General features: G+C 47.6%; 1 pseudogene; it reads right to left on the bottom strand.

Annotated features, from left to right (window-relative positions):
- Nucleotides 1–12148: 12148 nt before the first annotated feature.
- On the bottom strand, nt 12149–13067 carry LOC136055876 (olfactory receptor 14J1-like; annotated as a pseudogene).
- Between the last annotated feature and the right edge of the window lie 6783 nt (nt 13068–19850).

The raw sequence follows: 19850 nt of genomic DNA, 5'->3' as shown, positions 1-19850 counted from the left end.
TCCCTCCACTCCAACTACATCTCCAACGACTACGATAAACCTGTTAGACTTTCCATCACCAGGCATAGGGCACCCCATTTGTTCAACAGCAGCCCAAGTAAAAGCGGCATTGGAATCTTCCTCTGTAGAGGGCAGAGAGGGGGCTCAGTCTGCTGAAATGACTGGTACTGAACGAGTAAAGGAGCAGGATAGCCCTGATTCGGAAGCGCTCAAACTAACTCGACGGGAAAGGACAAATTCTTCTGACTGTTCCCCATGCCCCCCCCCTCCACCCCCGCCGCCGCCCCTTAGCACGGAAAGCAGCTCCTGCCAGGACTCAATCTCGGATTCCAACCTCATCCCCGCCCGGGTAGCAGGGAACTCGACACGTTTTGCTGCACCCCTGCCTCCTTCCCCCCCCTCCACCCTGCGCCGTAGGCGCTCGCCGTCTCCTCCCCCCTCCTCCGCCCCGCGCCGTTGCCGCTCGTCGCTCCCCCCCACCCTCCCCCCGCAAGCTGACCCTCTCCGCACCCCCCCCCCTCCGCAAGCCGCTGTCATGCCACCCTCGGAAACTGAGCCTGACGGAGAGACTCATACAGATCTGGCGCAGTTAGAAAAGGAGATTAAATCCCTAACAAAACGACTTCGGCAACTGGAGCTTAAGATTGCAACACCTGCAGCGCCGGGGTCTCAGATGGCCATTCCATCCGCTCCACTGTTGCCGATACCACCGTCAGGGCCCCGGCCAGCAGTTTCTCGTTGGTCTGGAGTTATACGGGACGCAATATTAGACGGGGAATGGCAAGCAGCTTCTCGTGTACTGTGTCCAGTCATCTATGATCAGGCTGGTACGGCTCGATGGGAGTCGCACGACTGGAAGCTATTGCAGCAGGCAAGAAAGACTGTTACTGAATATGGTTTAAAATCTGAGGCGTCTAAACAAATTATTCAGTGGATTTTTACTGCAGATGTTTTGTTACCACTTGATGTCAAAAATATTGCGCGTCTGCTACTAACCCCTTCTGAACTGCTTCTATTCAATCAGGAATGGGCAGATCGGGCAGGTAAAGTCACGGCGACAACTCGTCAGCCCAACGATCCCCTTTATGGCCTTACCACTGATATGCTGATAGGTGCTGGGCAGTACAGTAGTGGGGAGGTTCAGCTCACATTCCCAAGGAATTTCCATCAGTTATCTGCCCAACTAGCCCTAGAAGCTATTTTTGCTATACCAGCTGGAAAGAGAGAGCCAGCTTTCGTTTCTGTGCGCCAAGGGGTAACCGAGCCTTTTACACGTTTTGTTGATCGTATGTGGATTGCAATTCGTGATAGTGAATTACCAGAGGAGACAAAACAGCAATTATTTCGAGTAATGGTTCATGATAATGCTAATGCGGCTACCAAGTCAATTCTTGCGACCCTTCCACAAGGTGTGTCGGTAGAGGTTATGTTACAACGCATAGCGAGAACAGAACAGAGACAACAAGCATTACATATTGCCGCTGCTGTGCAAGCAGCAATAGGCAAAGGTGGGAAAGAATCACGAATTTGGGAAAACATTAAATGCTATAAGTGCGGATCGCTTGGACATATGAGGCGTCAGTGTACAAAACAGGTGTGGTGTGATAAATGTAACCAACCTACACACGATTCTAAAACCTGTAGGAAGCAGGGAAACAGGAAGCGCAGCGCGAAACCCCGTCACGCAGGGACACAAATATCAGGGTCAAGGGAACAGGATATCTCGATATCCACCATCCACAAACCCGAGGAAGCCTTGGAGTGGATGTGGCAATAGCAGTAGATGTTCATATAACAGATACACAGATGCAAAAAGTTCCATTTGATGCTGTGGGACCACTATCTACCACTTGTAAACTACATGCGATACTAATGGGACGGTCCTCTCTCGGAGTATCACATGTAGTTCTAATACCAGGGGTAATTGATGCTGATTATAAAGGGGTGATTAATGCTATGGTTTTTACAGTTAATGCTCCAGTCTTTATCCCTAAAGGGACTCGAATTGGGCAACTTATCTCCATTCCGGCCACTCCTCAGAATCCTGGAATGGACTGTGAGTGGTCAGGTGCTTTCGGTTCCACAGGGGCAACGGTCTGCTTAGTCACTGATCTAGGGTAGCGACCTACCATCAGTGTCACGTTATGCTATCAAAACAGATTCAGGTAACAGCATTGCTCAATTCTGGGGCTGACATTTCGATTGTGGCAACAGACAAGTGGCCCTTGGATTGGCCGATAAAGGTAGTAGCTGGAGTTAGCGGGGTGGGCGGTGCAGCTGAAACTAAACAGGCTGTTAACCCTGTAACAGTAAAAATAGTACATGAGAGACCAGTGCCATGCTTGGTGCATGTAGCCCCTCTGCCTGGAGGATTACAAATGTTGGTTGGACGAGACATACTCAGTCAATTGGGTGTGCAACTAACAAATCAAAATTTAGGATAGTGGCCACTGTTGCGCCGCCACCAATTCCTCTTAGTTGGAAAACTAACAAGCCAGTACAGGTGGAACAGCGGCCTATGACAAAAGAGCGCATTGAAATAACATGACAATTGGTTCAAGAACAAAAGATGGCAGGGCATATTCATCCCTCTACAAGCCCCTGGAATACTCCAATCTTTGTAATCCTTAAAAAAAACTGGAAAATGGTGTTTACTACATGATCTCCGAAAAATTAATGATCAGATGGAGACTATGGGAACCTTACAACCTGGTATGCCATCCCTATGTATGTTGCCCAGAAACTGGCATATACTGACCATAGACCTTAAGGATTGCTTTTTTACGATTCCTATAGCAGAGCAAGATTGTAAACGTTTTGCCTTCTCAGTACCTGCCGTAAACAAAATGCAACCTGCACAGAGATACGAATGGGTTGTTTTACCGCAAAGCATGAAAAATTCTCCAACGCTGTGTCAACTTTTTGTAGCTACGGCGTTGGTGCCAATCAGGCAGCAAAATCCCAATACTATTATCTACCGTTATATGGATGATATCCTTTTTTGCCAGCAGGAATCATTACAAAACAATGGGAAAAAAATCATTGTTGAACATCTTAAGGAATTCGGCCTTAAGGTAGCTCCTGAGAAGGTTCAACGGTCAAGTCCTTATTTGTATCTTGGTTGGTCTTTGTCTGACGCAATGATTTGACCGCAAGTTGCAGAGCTGGATGTGAATGTACACAATGTAACTGATTTACAAACAGTTCTGGGCCATATACAGTGGTTACGACCTACAGTAGGAATTACGAATCGTCACTTAGAACCATTGGTACTATTACTTAGGAGAAAAAGGTCTGCCAATTCTAAAATTACCTTGACTAAGGAAGCTACTGATACATTGCAGGAAATCAGCAAAATAATCAAAGAAGGAATATCTTATAGGTATTGTCCAGACCTTAGGTTATCGGTTGTTATCTATGTCCAAAGTACTCATGCCTTTGCAGTTGTTCGTCAATGGCAAAAAGAAAAGGGGGATGTGGGGGATATTAGGCAGCAATGTCTACAATGTCTAAGAAGGATGCCATTGACAAACAAAGAGAAAGGCAATGACAGATTACCTATATCTAATAAGCTGAGAGAATATTATTCACCACAAAGGATTGCAGTGGCAGTTTCATATCAGTCAAGCTGATGCAAGACTGTTTGTACAAACATGTCCACAATGCAGTCATCATAATGGAGGTCTTGGTATAGGGATCCAACAACAGGAGAATGGTCTGGACCAGCCACACTAATCTTCTCCGGTAGGGGTTATTCTTGTGTCTCTACAGATCAGAATGGACCAATTTGGATTCCTGCTCACTGTGTTCACCCTTGGCATGACCAGAAATAACTACATCGCATGGATCAACGGGAAAACATGAGTACCTTACATGGATTCCGGCCTGATACCATTTGGCCTTATCTCAAGGCAGAAAATAGCATCCAACCCTCATAAGGACTGGGGTTGTGTGTTTCTTTCTTATTGTCTTTTTCTTTTTGCAAATTGTTGTACTTTTTGATAACTTATGTATGCCATAGTATGTGATGAAGAACAGCTGGATTAGCCATTGAATGGTATCTCACTAATAACACTGATCATGGTATGACAAAAATGGGTGATTTTTCTGTGTTACCAATGTAGCCTTAAGAATCAGAATTATTAGGCATTATCTAGGTTGTTGTGTGCTTTTTCTATTTTAGTAGTGAATCGAGTGTGAATTAGATAGGATTTGATGTTACTAATGTTGTAACCTATGGAAATAGCACTTTTAATGTATTTAGAACGCAGTTATGTTGTTAGCCTATCAATTAGCTCTTTTCTAATTTGTTAAAACAAACCTGAAAAAGAATCCCAGGCAAAGGAATGATCTTGGGAAGGAACAAAGTATTCTGATAGCATTAGGACAATTGATATTTATGACTGTAAATATTTTTAGATAGAGCTAATCTTGATAGTTTATTCTGCTTTGCAAACAGGTGTTCCTTTTGGATTCTGCATCATGCACTGGCCACGCATATGCAGTGTACAAATGGAAAAAACTTTGCAAACTCTGAGAAGAATTAAAATTGAAGGAAATCTGTGGTGGGTGAGAGAGGAAAAGTGCACCTTGAAGCAGGGGACGCCTTGCTAGCACTGCCTTTCGCATCCACCGCTGGTATGTTCCTTTTTTCTATTCTTTCTGGTGATCTGTCATTTCTTAAGGATTAATAGCTAAAAATACACCTTTTTAAGGAGTTTCTGCTTCGTGCTTGCTCCCATCTGAAAATAAATGTCTGCATGTGTCTGAGTGTATGTTGACTTAAACTTTAACCCCTTGTGCTACTCTGAATGTGCAGTCTGCTTGCTCCTGTTCTTAAGATGTCCTGTTTCTCAGATCCAGTATCTCCTGAAACAGCACCACTCGAGTTTTAATCACAGTCACCAAGTTAGGATGTTAGCTAGCAAAGGAAAATTATACCACCAGTGATGCTCTAGCAGATTTACCCACTGATATTGATTCTGTTTGACAGGCAACTTAACAAAGTTGTGCCACCACTGATCTTCCATTATTAACCAAAGGTATGATGGTGAAGATTTTAAGGGCACATGCTATATGAATCTTAGGGAACATTAGAAAACCACTATATCAAAGTATATAAAAATTAAAAGATTCTTCCTAATCAATTACTGAATCACATAGAATGATACCTTCAGGGACTCTTTTTCAGGTTGCAGGAACTTAAGCTGTAGGTAGAATATATGTTTGTTCTTTTGTTAATAAGTTTAATAGTATTTCTTGTCATTATGATATGATTGCCTTGTATCTTTTCTTACATTCAGCGTGTTAACTATTGAAACCTTGACTAAGTTGTGATAGCCTAAATGAACCTTTCAATGCTGTTACAAAGTTTTACACAAAACGAAGAGAGCTGAAGGTCAGGTGATTGGGATGCTGTGTACAAGGTGTAGTTATGTTACTAATGCGGTTTGTGATTTTGCAGTAAATTTATACTTGACATTGTAAAACACTTACTGTCCAAACTACTTTCTGCTGTTTTGTTAGCGCAAAAAGAAAAAGGGGGAATTGTGGAGAACTGGCTTGGGAAAGGAGGTTGTGTGTGCTTATCTTTGTAGCAATGCGAACAAAACAGCATGTTCAGATCACTGAATTTTGAGAAGTAGTGCACCGTTGACCAGGCAACGATGAGGGAGTAAGTTTGCGGTGGAACCAGATGGCCCTGGTATGTGTGGGAAAAGAAGAACTAATTGGACACTACTTATCTTGCAAGGACAGAGCAAGAACCACTGCTTAACAATTATTCTAAAAATAGCATATGTTCAAGGGGTATAAAAGTATGTAACCTGCGCAATAAAGTTGGCTCAGCTGCATAATCATATTGATGTCTCTCTGAGTCCTTGCATCGGCATCTTAAGAAGATCGTTCCGGCGCGGCCGTGGGTCATCCTCCTGGGGTCACCGCAACAATCAATTAATAGAAATAGATAAGCATTTTAAAGGTGAAAATGCGTAATATGAGCCTGCTACAGGAACAACAGTGAGTCAGTTGTAGAGAAAGATTCTCATGTTTAAACCCTGCTGAAATGTGTCCTTGCCATCATTTTCCCCACTACATCCTTCAGTTTCTGGTTCCTCATGCTGTAGATGAGGGGGTGTCACGGTGTTGTCCGTGACAGTGACCCAAAGGAAACCGAGAAGGGAGAGGGGAGAGAAAAAAGAAACTGCGTCAGTGGCCGCGCGGCCGCCCGAGCAGAGCCGCGCTCCGGGAGGGGGAGGGGGAAACGGCGGGAAGAGATGGGTCTACAAGAAAACAACGGCACGATCTGAGAAGGAACGGTAACTTTACTAAATCTAATAAAATTGAACAATTGAGAGAGAGATAAAAATTTTCAAACCAAAAGCTATGAGCTTACGCTAAGGAGGACCCGCAGGGGAAGCACACGTGCTGAACCTCCACGGCAGCCCAGAGCCACGCGCCCAGACCGAGCGCCGCCTGCATCCGGTGCGGAGCTCCGCCCCTCCCCTCTGCTGCTCCCCCAGCATTAACTCCTTCACTGCTGCATGATGCTCTGATGTGGAATACCGGCATCAAAACCACAAAACCACAACATTCCACCCCTTATTCCACATCATCACATCATGCTTAACACACATCTATACGTAACCAAACAGTAATAACATAAGTTACATAGAAACATAGTTACATAGAAACATATATATATATACATACATACACACGTAATTACAGACTGCATTCCCCCAGCATCAAATTTCCTTGTGGGACACACTGGACGTCCCCATTTTTATCCATTACCCACCAGGTGCACCCAGGTCCCTGCGCAAAAACGGTTCCACGGAGGGGTTTGCCCTTTCCAGAGGCTGGAAGGACCCACACCGCTTTTCCCAACATGCTCCTCACATGTACCACAGGGACCTTATCTCCCTCTATGGTCTGTAGGGAGCTGGACTGTGTAGGACCCTCTCGGTTGACTGATCCCCTAGTGTTGACCAGCCAGGTGGCTTCTGCTAGATGCTTCTCCCAGTGCTTGAATGTCCCGCCACCCATTGCTCTCAACGTGGTTTTTAACAACCCGTTGTAGCGCTCGATCTTACCAGCAGCTGGTGCATGGTAGGGGATATGGTAGATCCATTCAATGCCGTGTTCTTTGGCCCAGATATCCACAAGAGAATTTTTGAAATGAGTCCCATTATCGGACTCAATTCTCTCTGGAGTGCCATGTCGCCATAGGACTTGTTTCTCAAGCCCTAAGATGGTGTTTCGGGCGGTAGCATGGGGTACTGCGTATGTCTCAAGCCACCCAGTGGTCGCCTCCACCATGGTGAGCACGTAACGCTTACCATCGCGAGTTCGTGGCAAGGTGATATAATCAACCTTCCACGCCTCCCCATATTTATACTTTTGCCATCGCCCTTCCTGCCAGAGGGGTTTCATCCTCTTGGCCTGTTTAATTATGGCACATGTGTCACAGTCATGGATAACCTGTGCAACGGCATCCATAGTTAAGTCCACCCCTCGGTCTCTAGCCCACTTATAGGTCGCATCCCTTCCTTGATGGCCTGACGTCTCATGGGCCCACCGAGCTAAAAATAGCTCTCCTTTGTTCTGCCAGTCCAAATCGATCTGAGACACCTCAATTCTGGCAGCTCGATCTACCTGATGGTTATTTCTCTGCTCTTCAGTAGCTCGATTCTTGGGCACATGAGCATCTACATGGCGCACCTTTACATCCAACCTTTTTGTTCGGGCAGCAATGTCTTTCCACAGTTCAGCAGCCCAAATAGGTTTACCCTTCCGCTGCCAGTTGTCCTGTTCCCACTGCTGCAACCACCCCCATAAAGCATTTGCCACCATCCAAGAGTCAGTATAAAGATATAGCATGGGCCACCTCTCCCGTTCAGCCACATCTAAGGCCAGCTGGACAGCCTTTACCTCCGCAAATTGGCTTGACTCTCCTTCTCCTTCGGTGGCCTCTGCAACTCGTCGTGTGGGGCTCCACACAGCAGCCTTCCATCTGCGATGCTTCCCAACGATACGACACGATCCATCAGTGAAGAGGGCATACATCTTTTCATTCTCTGGTAGTTCGTTATATGGTGGGGCCTCTTTAGCACGTGGTATCTCCTCTGATGGGGATGTTCCAAGTTTCTTGCCTTCAGGCCAGTCCATGATCACCTCCAGGATTCCTGGACGGTTGAGGTTCCCCATCCGAGCTCGCTGTGTAATCAGTGCAATCCACTTACTCCAGGTGGCATCGGTAGCATGATGGGTGGGGGGAACCTTTCCTTTGAACATCCAATTCAGCACTGGCAGTCGAGGTGCCAGGAGGAGCTGTGTCTCAGTACCAATTACTTCAGAGGCAGCCCGAACCCCCTCGTATGCGGCCAAAATCTCCTTCTCAGTTGGAGTGTAGCACTCCTCTGAACCCCTGTACGCTCTGCTCCAAAATCCAAGGGGTCGGCCTCGGGTCTCCCCAGAGGCTCTTTGCCACAGACTCCAAGTGGGACCTTTCTCTCCAGCAGCAGTGTAGAGGATGTTTTTCACATCCTGTCCCAACCGAACTGGCCCCAGGGCCACAGCACGGGCTATCTCCTGCTTGATTTGCTCAAAGGCCTGCTGCTGTTCAGGACCCCATGCAAAATTATTCTTTTTCCGAGTCACTTGATAGAGGGGGCTTACTATGAGGCTGTAGTTTGGGATGTGCATCCTCCAAAAACCTACTACACCCAGAAAAGACTGTGTCTCTTTCTTGCTAGTGGGTGGTGACATACTGGTGATTTTGTCAATCACATCTCCTGGAATGTGACGACGTCCATCTTGCCATTTTACTCCAAGGAATTGAATTTCTTGGGCAGGTCCCTTCACTTTGTTCCGTTTAATAGCAAAACCAGCACCCAGAAGAATTTGGATTATTTGCTCTCCTTTTTTAAAAACTTCCTCTGCTGTATCACCCCACACAACAATGTCATCAATATACTGGAGGTGCTCAGGTGCCTCACCCTGTTCCAGTGTGGTTTGAATCAGCCCATGGCGAATGGTTGGGCTGTGTTTCCACCCCTGGGGCAAACGGTTCCAGGTGTACTGAACGCCCCTCCAGGTGAAAGCAAACTGTGGTCTGCACTCTGTGGCCAAAGGAATAGAAAAGAATGCATTGGCAATGTCAATAGTGGCATACCACTTGGCTGCTTTTGACTCCAGTTCATACTGCAGCTCCAACATATCTGGCACAGCAGCACTCAGTGGGGGTGTGACTTCATTCAGGCCACGGTAATCTACCGTCAGCCTCCATTCTCCACTGGCTTTACGCACCGGCCATATGGGGCTGTTAAAAGGTGAGTGAGTCTTGCTGATCACTCCCTGGCTCTCTAGCTGACGGATCAAGTTATGAATGGGGAGCAAGGAATCCCTGTTGGTGCGGTACTGCCGTCTGTGCGCTGTTTTTGTAGCGATAGGTACCTGCTGCTCTTTCACTTTCAGTACCCCCACAACAGACGGATCTTCTGACAGGCCAGGTAAAACAGACAGCTGCTTAACGCTGTCTGCATCTACAGCAGCTATTCCAAAAGCCCATCGGTACCCCTTGGGATCCTTGAAATGTCCCCTTCTGAGATAGTCAATACCGAGTATGCATGGAGCCCCCTGTCCAGTCACTATGGGATGCTTCTGCCAGGTTTTACCGGTGAGGCTTATTTCTGCCTCCAACACAGACAGTTCCTGAGAACCCCCAGTCACTCCAGAAATATGAATCAATTCTGTCTCTTTATAACTCGAGGGCATCAGAGTGCACTGTGCACCAGTGTCCACCAGTGCCTTATATCTTTGTGGCTCTAATGTGCCAGGCCATCTAATCCACACAGTCCAATACACTCTGTTATCCCTTTCCCTCCCCTGGCTGAGGGCAGGGCCCCTCTATTGGTTACCTGCAGTGACGGGAGCAATTTCATTGGTGGCTGATCTCTGCTGTAGTTCTCTCACCCGTGCTCGCAGTACAGGAGTGGGTTTTTTATGCCACTTCCTCATGTCCTCTCCGTTTTCTCGTAAGAAGCTCCACATGGCCACACGTGACATGATGTTACTGCCGTCATTTGCTCGTGCAGAGAGGCGGTTGCCTTTGGTGGCCGAGACTTTCAACAGTTTGATAAATTGCTTCATCAGATTCTTTGCGTCATGCTCGTCTTCATCAGGTGTTTCCAATACTGACACAGGTTCATCCCTATTCATCAGTAATGACAGTTCGTCCAGTATAGTTTTCTGTGTCTCCTTAATCTCACCTACTTCTTCTGCTACTATAGCTGCAATGGAAGCACGTGATGGTGGAAACTGCTGTTCAAAGTTTTGGAGTGTAATAGTCAATTCATAAACTGGGAGTCTCCTGTCTTGACCCTCGAATCTATGGAACATTGCTACCAGTGTACTTGCGTACCTCTCTGGTGCTGTTTTCGAGAGCTTGCGATATACATCAGGTGTGCACCTTACTCTATCAGGATCACGGTCCTGGTGTGGGTTGTTAGGGACGAAATTGGGATCATACAGCATCTCTACTACGGCTGTTTCTCTCAAAAATTGGATGCCTTTCTCCACGGTGTTCCATCTTTCCACCTTAGGCTCCAGATCATCTTTGTAAGGGTATCTATCCTTTACAGCCACTAGTACTCGTTCCCAGAGGGTAGCGACTCCATTCAGACATCTGCCAATTCCTCTGTCGATAGCTGGGTCTCGGGCAATGCTTGCCAGTTGGCGGGCTTCGCTGCCATCTAGGGACACGCTGCTGGCACCGCTGTCCCAACACCGCAGCAACCAGGTGACAATAGATTCACCCGAGCGCCGTACAAACTCCTTTCTTGAACCTTGTATTTCAGTCATCTTTAGGGGCCGACGAGTAGTGGTAACAGTGACTCCATCATCATCGCTGTCTTCTCCATGTCTCTCACTTTTCTTAGTGGCCTTTTTAGGTGGTGGTGGTTCTGAGGAGGGCCCCTCGCCTGGATCTTCCTTTTTTTTCTCTGCTTCTTCTTTCCGTTCTAGGCGCGAGGACGGCCGTGTCCATTTCTGGCCTTCCACAGGGGCAACCGACACTGATACCGGTGCTTCCTGTGATTGGTCAGGTCTAACTTCGAGGTTTTCATTTTTGCTTTGGACCTTGGTTTGGAAACCATTTCTCTCCAGAATATCAATTATGGCTCGATAAGCACAAGCCAGACCCCAAACAATACATTCCTTCTCAGATCGTCCTGAGTCCCATGACTCCTTACCTAAACACTCACTGAATTTCTCAGGGTCCCACAGGTGCTCAAGATCAAAATTGCATAACACCGGGGGTCCCCACGCTTCTAATTTCTTTCCTAATTTTTTCCACCTTCCCTGCCATTCAACACTCTCTGGTTTTGAGGAAAGCTTCCTGCACATGATGTAAATTACTATTGCAGAGAGTGCATGCAGAAAAACAAATAACACAGTTGCCACAACTGCCGGGCTGACATCCTGAATATAGGTAAAGACCTGAAAAGAGTAATTGGAAACTGTTCCAAATGCCGCATAATCTGTCACGTTAGCCAGGGTGTTTAGGTAGGAGGCATGTAACCCCCTCAGCGCACTAAAGTAGCTGTATATCCACATTACTCTGGTGCTGAACGCGAGGAGCTTAAAAAGACGCCAGCATGCTGTAAGGTACATGAAAAACCTTAGTCCACTCTGCACCAGATTTACAATGGAGAGCCAATACTGCAATGCCCGCATTCTCCACCAATAATTGTCACGGTGTTGTCCGTGACAGTGACCCAAAGGAAACCGAGAAGGGAGAGGGGAGAGAAAAAAGAAACTGCGTCAGTGGCCGCGCGGCCGCCCGAGCAGAGCCGCGCTCCGGGAGGGGGAGGGGGAAACGGCGGGAAGAGATGGGTCTACAAGAAAACAACGGCACGATCTGAGAAGGAACGGTAACTTTACTAAATCTAATAAAATTGAACAATTGAGAGAGAGATAAAAATTTTCAAACCAAAAGCTATGAGCTTACGCTAAGGAGGACCCGCAGGGGAAGCACACGTGCTGAACCTCCACGGCAGCCCAGAGCAACGCGCCCAGACCGAGCGCCGCCTGCATCCGGTGCGGAGCTCCGCCCCTCCCCTCTGCTGCTCCCCCAGCATTAACTCCTTCACTGCTGCATGATGCTCTGATGTGGAATACCGGCATCAAAACCACAAAACCACAACAGGGGGTTCACTGTATGAGGCGCTACTGAGTACAAAATGACACCACCATGTTCAGGGATGGGGAGAACAGGGAAGGGGGATTCAGGTAGGCAAAGAAGCCCGTGCCCACATACAGGGAAACCACGGCTAGGTGAGGGAGGCACATGGAGAAGGCTTTTTGCCGGCCTTGCTCAGAGGGCATCCTCAGTACGGCCCTGAAAATGTGCATGTAGGACAGCACTATGAATACAAAGCACCCAAATACGGCAAGAACACTTACCACAATAAATCCAGTTTCCCTGAGGTAGTCTGATTGTGAGCATGAGAGCTTGAGGATCTGTGGAATTTCACAAAAAACTAATGGTCCAGAACATTGCCCTGGCACAGTGGTATAGAAAATGTATTGGCAGTGTGCAGCAGAGCATAGAGAACAGCAGTGCCCCAGGCAGCTGCAGCCATGGTGGCACAAGCTCTGCTGCTCAGGAGGGTCTCGTAGTGCAGAGGCTTGCAGATGGCAACAAAACGGTCATAGGCCATGACTGTGAGAAGGGAATACTCTGCTGAAAATAAAAACAAAAAGAAAAAGACCTGTGCAGCACATCCAGTGTAGGAGATGGCCCTGGTGTCCCAGAGGGCATTGGCCATGGCTTTGGGGAGAGTGGTGGAGATGCAGCCCAGGTCAAGGAGGATGAGGTTGAGGAGGAAGAAGTCCATGGGGGTGTGCAGGCACTGGTCGCAGGCTACGGCTGTGTTGATGAGGCCTTTGCCCAGGAGGGCAGCCAGGTAGATGCCCAGGAAGAGCCAGAAGTGCAGGAGCTGCAGTTGCCGCATGTCTGCCAATGCCAGCAGGAGGAATTCGCTGACGGAGCTGCTGTTGGGCATCTGCTCTGCTATTCCTGGGCGTGGAGTTGCTGTTAGGAGTGCAGAAGATAATGACAAATCAAGATTTGGAAATGATAAAGTAGAGTCTCTATGGATAAGGATCAGGGTGATAGTCATTAGGAGTGATATCGTGGTGGGGGTCTGTTATAGACCACCTAGTCAGGATGAAGAAATAGACAAGGTGTTCTATAAACAACTCATAGATGTTGCACGATGGCCAGCACTCATTCTCATGGGGGACTTCAACTTCCCTGACATATGCTGGAAATATAATACTGCGCAGAGGAAGCAGTCCATGAGATTTCTAGAATGTGTGTATGACTGCTTCCTGACACAGCTGGTGCAAGAGCCTACCAGGGGAGATGCCTTGCTAGACCTACTCTTCACTAACAGGGAAGGACTAGTAGGAGATGTGAAGGTTGGAGATTGTCTTGGCCAGAGTGACCATGAAATGGTGGAGTTTGCTATTCTTGGTGATGTCAAGAGGGTGACTAGCAAAACTGCTACCTTGGACTTCCGGAGGGTAGACTTATTCATTGACATAATCCTTTTCAGGACGCTTGTTGCAAGGGTCCCTTGGGACTCGCTCCTGAGGGGTAAAGGGGTCCAGAAAGCCTGGATGCTCCTCAAGATGGAAATCTTAAAGGCACAGGAGCAGGCTGTCCCGGAGTCCCGTAAGTCGAGCTGGAGGAGAAAAAGACCAGTGTGGATGAACCGGGAACTTTTGTTGAGACTCCGAGAGAAAAGAAGAGTCTATGTCCTCTGGAAGATGGGACAGGCTACTTGGGGTGACTAGAGACAACTGGACAAGATTTGCAGGCAGAAAATTAGAAACGCTAAAGCCCAGCTTGAACTTGACTGGCTACTGCTGTAAAGGAGAACAGGAAACCCTTTTACATTTTTACATATTAACAGCAAGAGAAAAACTAAGGAAAATTTATCTCCTTTACTTGATGAGGCAGGGAATGTAACCACAGATGATAAGGAAAAGGCTGAGGTTCTCAATGCCTTCTTCACATCTGTCTTTAATCGACAGAGCAATTGTCCACAGGGTACTTGCCCTGTCCTGGAAGTCCGGGACGGAACGCATAATGCACCCTCCGTGATCCAAGCAGAGACGGTCAGAGATCTACTCCTCCATCTGAACTGCCACAAGTCCATGGGACCAGATGGGATCCACCCAAGGGTGCTGAGGGAGCTGGCAGAGGTGACTGCCAAGCCACTTTCTGCCATCTATCAGCATTCCTGGTTATCTGGAGAGGTCCCACCAGATTGGAGGCTTGCCAATGTGACTCCCATCTACAAGAAAGGCCGTAAGGAAGACCCAGGGAACTACAGGCCTGTCAGCCTGACCTCGGTATCAGGGAAAGTTATGGAGCAGATGATCTTGAGGGAGATCACACGACACGTGCATGGCAACCAGGAGATCAGACCCAGCCAGCACGGGTTTACAAGGGGCAGGTCGTGCTTGTCCAACCTCTTCTCCTTCTATGACTGGGTGACCAGACTGGTAGATGAGGAAAAACTGTTGATGTAGTCTACCTGGACTTCAGCAAGGCCTTCGACACGGTCTCCCACAGTATTCTCCTGAGGAAACTGGCAGCCTGTGGTGTGCACAGCTTCACTCTTCTCTGGGTGGAGAACTGGCTGGAGGGCTGTGCCCAGCGGGTAGTGGTAAATGGAGTTATGTCCAGCTGGCATCCTGTTACGAGTGGTGTCCCCCAGGGGTCAGTATTGGGGCCTGTCTTGTTTAATATCTTTATTGATGACCTAGACAAGGGGATTGAGTGTACCCTCAGAAAGTTTGCAGACACCAAGATGGGACGATGTGTCGATCTGCCTGAGGGTAGGGAGGCCCTTCAGAGGGATTTGGATAGGCTGAATAGCTGGGCTGAGCTCAATGGGATGAGGTTCAGTAAGGCCAAGTGCCGGGTCCTGCACTTTGGCCACAATAACCCCATGCAATGCTATAGGCTTGGGGCAGAATGGCTTGAATGTAGAGAGGAAAAGGACCTGGGGGTGTTGGTTGATGCTCGGCTTAACATGATCCAGCAGTGTGCCCAGGTGGCCAAGAAGGCCAACAGCATCCTGGCCTGTATTACAAATAGTGTAGCCAGCAGGAGCAGGGAGGTGATCATCCCCCTGTACTCAGCTCTGGGACGGCCGCACCTCGAGTACTGTGTTCAGTTTTGGGCCCCTCACTACAAGAAGGACATTGAGGCCCTGGAGCGTGTTCAGAGAAGGGCAACAAAACTGGGGAGGGGTCTGGAGCACAAGTCTTATGAGGAGCGGCTGAGGGAGCTGGGATTGTTTAGTCTGGAGAAGAGGAGGCTCAGAGGAGACCTTATTGCACTCTATCACTTTCTGAAAGGGGGGTTGTGGTGAGGAGGGGGTGGGCCTCTTCTCCCTGATAACTAATGACAGGACGAGAGGGAATGGCCACAAATTGTGCTGAGGAAGATTTAGAATAGATTTGAGGAAACATTTTTTCTCAGAAAGAGTGGTCAGGTACTGGAATGGCCTGCCTAGGGAGGTGGTTGAGGCACCATCCCTAGCGCTGTTCAAGAAGCGTTTAGAAGAGGTGCTAAGGGATTGGATTTAGTAGTTTAGTGGGTAGGGATGGCGATAAGAGGATGGTTGGACTACATGATCTTGTAGGTTATTTCCAACCTAATGTATCTATGAATCTATGAGTGTATAAACTGCTCATCACACAACGCCCACCCTTTCTCAAGGGACGTGAGCAAGACCTCATCACTGCGCTTCTTAAAACAGACACCTCACATCCATTTCACCAACCCCACAGCATTTCCATGCATATAGCATCACTCTGCTTCTTCCCTCGACTTTGTTCTTCAGGCTATGGGAAAGATTTGCATCCTGAAGGTCAGATCACAGCTCTGAAGGGCCTCAGGGAGATGCATCATAACTCTCATTAAGGGAAAGCCAACTCTTTTCCAGCCTCACAGAATGCATTGCCCACATCTGCAGGCACTGCAGAGGGTGACAGACACATGCTTGAGTACATGTTCCTATGCTCTGAAGGAGTTCTGGCTGCAGAGAATCTAACAGCTGTGAGGGCAAATGCATTTCTGTGTGGGGGCTTTCTCAGAAGAAGGTGTCCACGTTAAAGGCAGTTGTATGTTTTCTTCTGGGAAATTCTTCCTCTCAAAAGATTAAGCTATTACTTTTCTCTCATTCCCTGATCATATCTCTCATGCCTGCAGACTTTTCACCTGGAAAGTGTTTCCTCATCTTTTTCCTGTATGAACCTACAGACACCAGCTCAGATGCAATGCATTCCTATTTGTTGATCAGAACCCATCCTGTTAGCAGGCACTGTGTAGGTGCATGCTCATGTTTGCAAGTGAGAAAGGGAACATAAGAGAAACTCAATTGATTCAGCAAGGAAAATACATGCTCATTAAAGCAAGAGAGATTGATAGCATTTTAGGACTGAGCTGTGTGCTTAGCTGTGTGCTCAAACATGATATATGATGTTCTGTTTCTCACTTTACATCTTTACACTCCCCTAGAAACTGTGTACTGAGCTGTGTGCTCAGCATTTTAGGACTGAGCTGTGTGCATAGGTGTGTGCTCAAACATGACATATGATGTTCTGTTTCTCACTTTACATCTTTACACTCCCCTAGAAGCAGAAAATAGGAAACACAGCAGAAAATCCCAGTATTGGTTTTCCTTGTGGAAATTCCCCTTTGGTGCAGAGTAGCTGTGAGCTCTTTGCCCCTGGGCAGGCTGAGTGCTGAGCCTGGCAGGCGGCAGAGTCCCTAACCCGGCACGCAGCCCCTTGGGGCACAGCATTGACCCTGCTCTGCACGACAGCCCTGGGCACCCGGCTGCACAGCCTGCGGCTGTCCTGGGACAAGTGTGGCTGGGCAAGGCTGGGATGCTGGGGGAAGTTTTCTGCTGTGTGCCTTGCTTTCATTAGAGACATTCTTCTCCTGAGGGAAGGCCATTTGTAGCACCCATCTTGGTATATGGATGTGCACTTCTAGGAGCTGGTTTGGAAGGTGCTGATAAATTTTGTTCCCAATGGGGTGCTCAGCACGTGGTACAGCACAGGGAGCTGGAGTTGGCAGGATGGGTGCTGGGAGCATTGTGAGGCAGAGGAGTCATCCAGGGATGGCACTTGGTATCTACAGGGAGACAGTGCCTTTGCACAGGATAATCCAGAGGCATTTACAATTGGTGGGAGCTGATTTCAGCCCCCTCGTATCAGAAGGATAATGCTGATTAGATAAGGCCAAAGTGGAAGTTAGGAGAGGTGCTGGGGGCAGGAGGGGGGAGTTAAGGCTTTCATGTAGAGTTAAGGCTTTCATGTAGGTTCGACCTACAGCTCTCAGTACCTGAACACCTGGTAATTCCTGGTAACTTGGCTCACAGTGCTTTTTTTTTATTATTATTTTTAACTCTTTTTTCCTGACTGCCAGACTTATGTCTGGAACATGTAACAACTCTTCTAGACAGAAGCTTAAAACAACAGCTTTGTACAATAACATAGGACCATAAGGTGCTGTTACTGAAACAGTCCCAGGCAAGGCTACAAGACTAGAAGAAGCCGAAGACAGGTCAGCTACTAGAAGCACATCTTCTTTATGATTCAAAGTAGCCATGAAACTTCTGTTTAAATAAAAAAACACCACCACATCTGATGTAAGCACCTTTAACTTTCACAGCTGCCTCCTAACTGCTGGGCCTCCAGCTTTTTGATAAAACATCAGAGATTCCAAAGGGGTAGAGAAGTTCTTTAGCCACACAGGATGGGAGTAGCCTTGCTATTTATCAGTGAGCATTTATAAAGCCTAAATCTCAAGTATAGCTTGCAATCCCTGTCTAATGAAATGGAAGTGCTTTATAAGGCGGGTTTGTAGTTAGTCCTGGGAAGTCTGGGAGTCTGCATGGGGTGGGTGCCTGGCTTTTCTTACAGTACAGAAAGCTTTTAAATACCGAGGACAGTGGTATTGGTGTATTACAGAGTGCACTGGCCTTCTATCCCTACTTCTAACTGAATGCTGCTATCAGCTACACTTGTGGTACAGGAGGGAATACTGTTTCACAGCGCACACATAGCATATAGCTATTCTGCATGTGCCACGACTTTGCAGGAATCCCCTTGCCAACACAGAACTGAAAGGTTACCGTGAGCTGTGTCCTGCGGCCTCCAGCTTAAGGTCAGTAGGAGCACTCGCTGCTCCAAAAGCTGCAGGACCTGGCCTGGGGCAGATAGCTGTGCAGTGCAGCTCACTCAGACAAGCAGCCCTCAGGGCTGTGCTCTGATGCTGCAGCAGGGAAGCCCTCAGCTGGAGCAGAGGTTATTCCCTGTTGAAGAAACTTAGTCTGCAGCCTGACATGCAATAGTATGTCCCAGATTCAGTGAACCCTCCAGGAAAAGTGGCTTCATTGCCTGCAGTGAGAGACTTACCTTGCCAAGGGCTGTGAGAATTGTTCCTGCGGTGAGCTCTCAGCCTGCTTATGTGCCACACAGCCTGAAAGCTCTCTTCCTTCTCTTCTCTCCCCTTCACGGGCAGTTCAAGTCCCTAGCCCTGCTGTGTGCTGCACGAGTGCTGCTCCTGGGCACAGCTGTCTCTCTGCAGCACTGCCCACTCATAGAAGCTCCATGTGTCCCAGGTGCCCCACTGTCATGGTTTTATGATTTTTGGTACTGGTATTCCACATCATAACATCATGTAGTGCATTTAGAGTTAAAGAGTTCATGCTCCAGCTCCGTGGATCATCGATAGTTCCAGGTATAGCTGTCTCAGAAGGGAAGAAGAACTCCATTCCCCAGAGGACTTTGCGATGCTTTGCGTTCTTACGTGTTTACGCTCAGAGGGAAAGATAAAACCTGTCTGCGGTCACGGGACACTCTCTTTCCTTTGGGATCGACTCAGCAGTGGGTGCTTGCAGCCATCCGCCTTCAGCGTTAGCGTAAGGCCTTCGGTTTATCGGACACTCTCTCTCTTGCTCATTTTATTTGATCCATTTGCATCAACTCCTATTATATTATATTGTGTTATTTTCCTTTCTGATATCTATTTAGTAAATTAGCTTTCCTCCTCAGATCGTTGCCGCTGTTTTGTTTCTAGGCCCATCTCCCTTTTTCCTTTTCCCTTTCCCCCTTCCCTTTTCCTGGGGCGTGGGTCCGTGGGTCCCCCGCACCAATCGTCACGGAACCGGGCCAAACCTGCCCGTAAACTGTTGACATTTTTGGCACCCAACGTGGGGCAAAACCAGCTGCCTTAGCCGAGCAGAGACATACTTTTAGAGTGAATATCTCTCGTTAGCAGGCTTGTCTGTACTGCAGGTGCTGTACGGCAAAACACGACCTTGAAGTCTGGGCGTACTGCCAGTTGTCCTGGGATATTTGTAAACTTTTTGGGTACTGCCAGCTAGTTTTAGAAAAGAAAAAAAAATGCTTTCTCTTTTTAATCTGGTCTTAAAGGGACTGCATTTCATCGGTTTTTCCCTTGTAATGCTCAGAACATACTGGGACTTAATTAAGTTTGCCAGTCTGATCCATGGAGCTTGGTCTCTGTATGATAAACTAAAAACACTGATGGAAATACCTACCTGGCTTTTGTATACGATGTGGCATTCAGTTCCAGAGGGAGTAACTCCAGATGGAATTGCTAACTCTATGGAACTTGTGATTTTTAAACAGACTCCTGGCCACTCCTTTGAATTCAGTATGCGTTTTCTGGATGCTCATCAAGTTCTGGTAATGATTGTGGTGTCAGTCTCCCTGAACGTACTCTTCATCAG

The sequence above is a fragment of the Cyrtonyx montezumae genome, unplaced genomic scaffold (genome assembly GCF_038088225.1).
Source record: "Cyrtonyx montezumae isolate F1298 unplaced genomic scaffold, pur_monq_1.0 scaffold_49, whole genome shotgun sequence".
Classification (NCBI taxonomy): domain Eukaryota; kingdom Metazoa; phylum Chordata; class Aves; order Galliformes; family Odontophoridae; genus Cyrtonyx; species Cyrtonyx montezumae.
The sequence above is the reverse complement of the archived record's forward strand: the minus strand, read 5'-3'. Positions and strand labels throughout refer to the sequence as shown.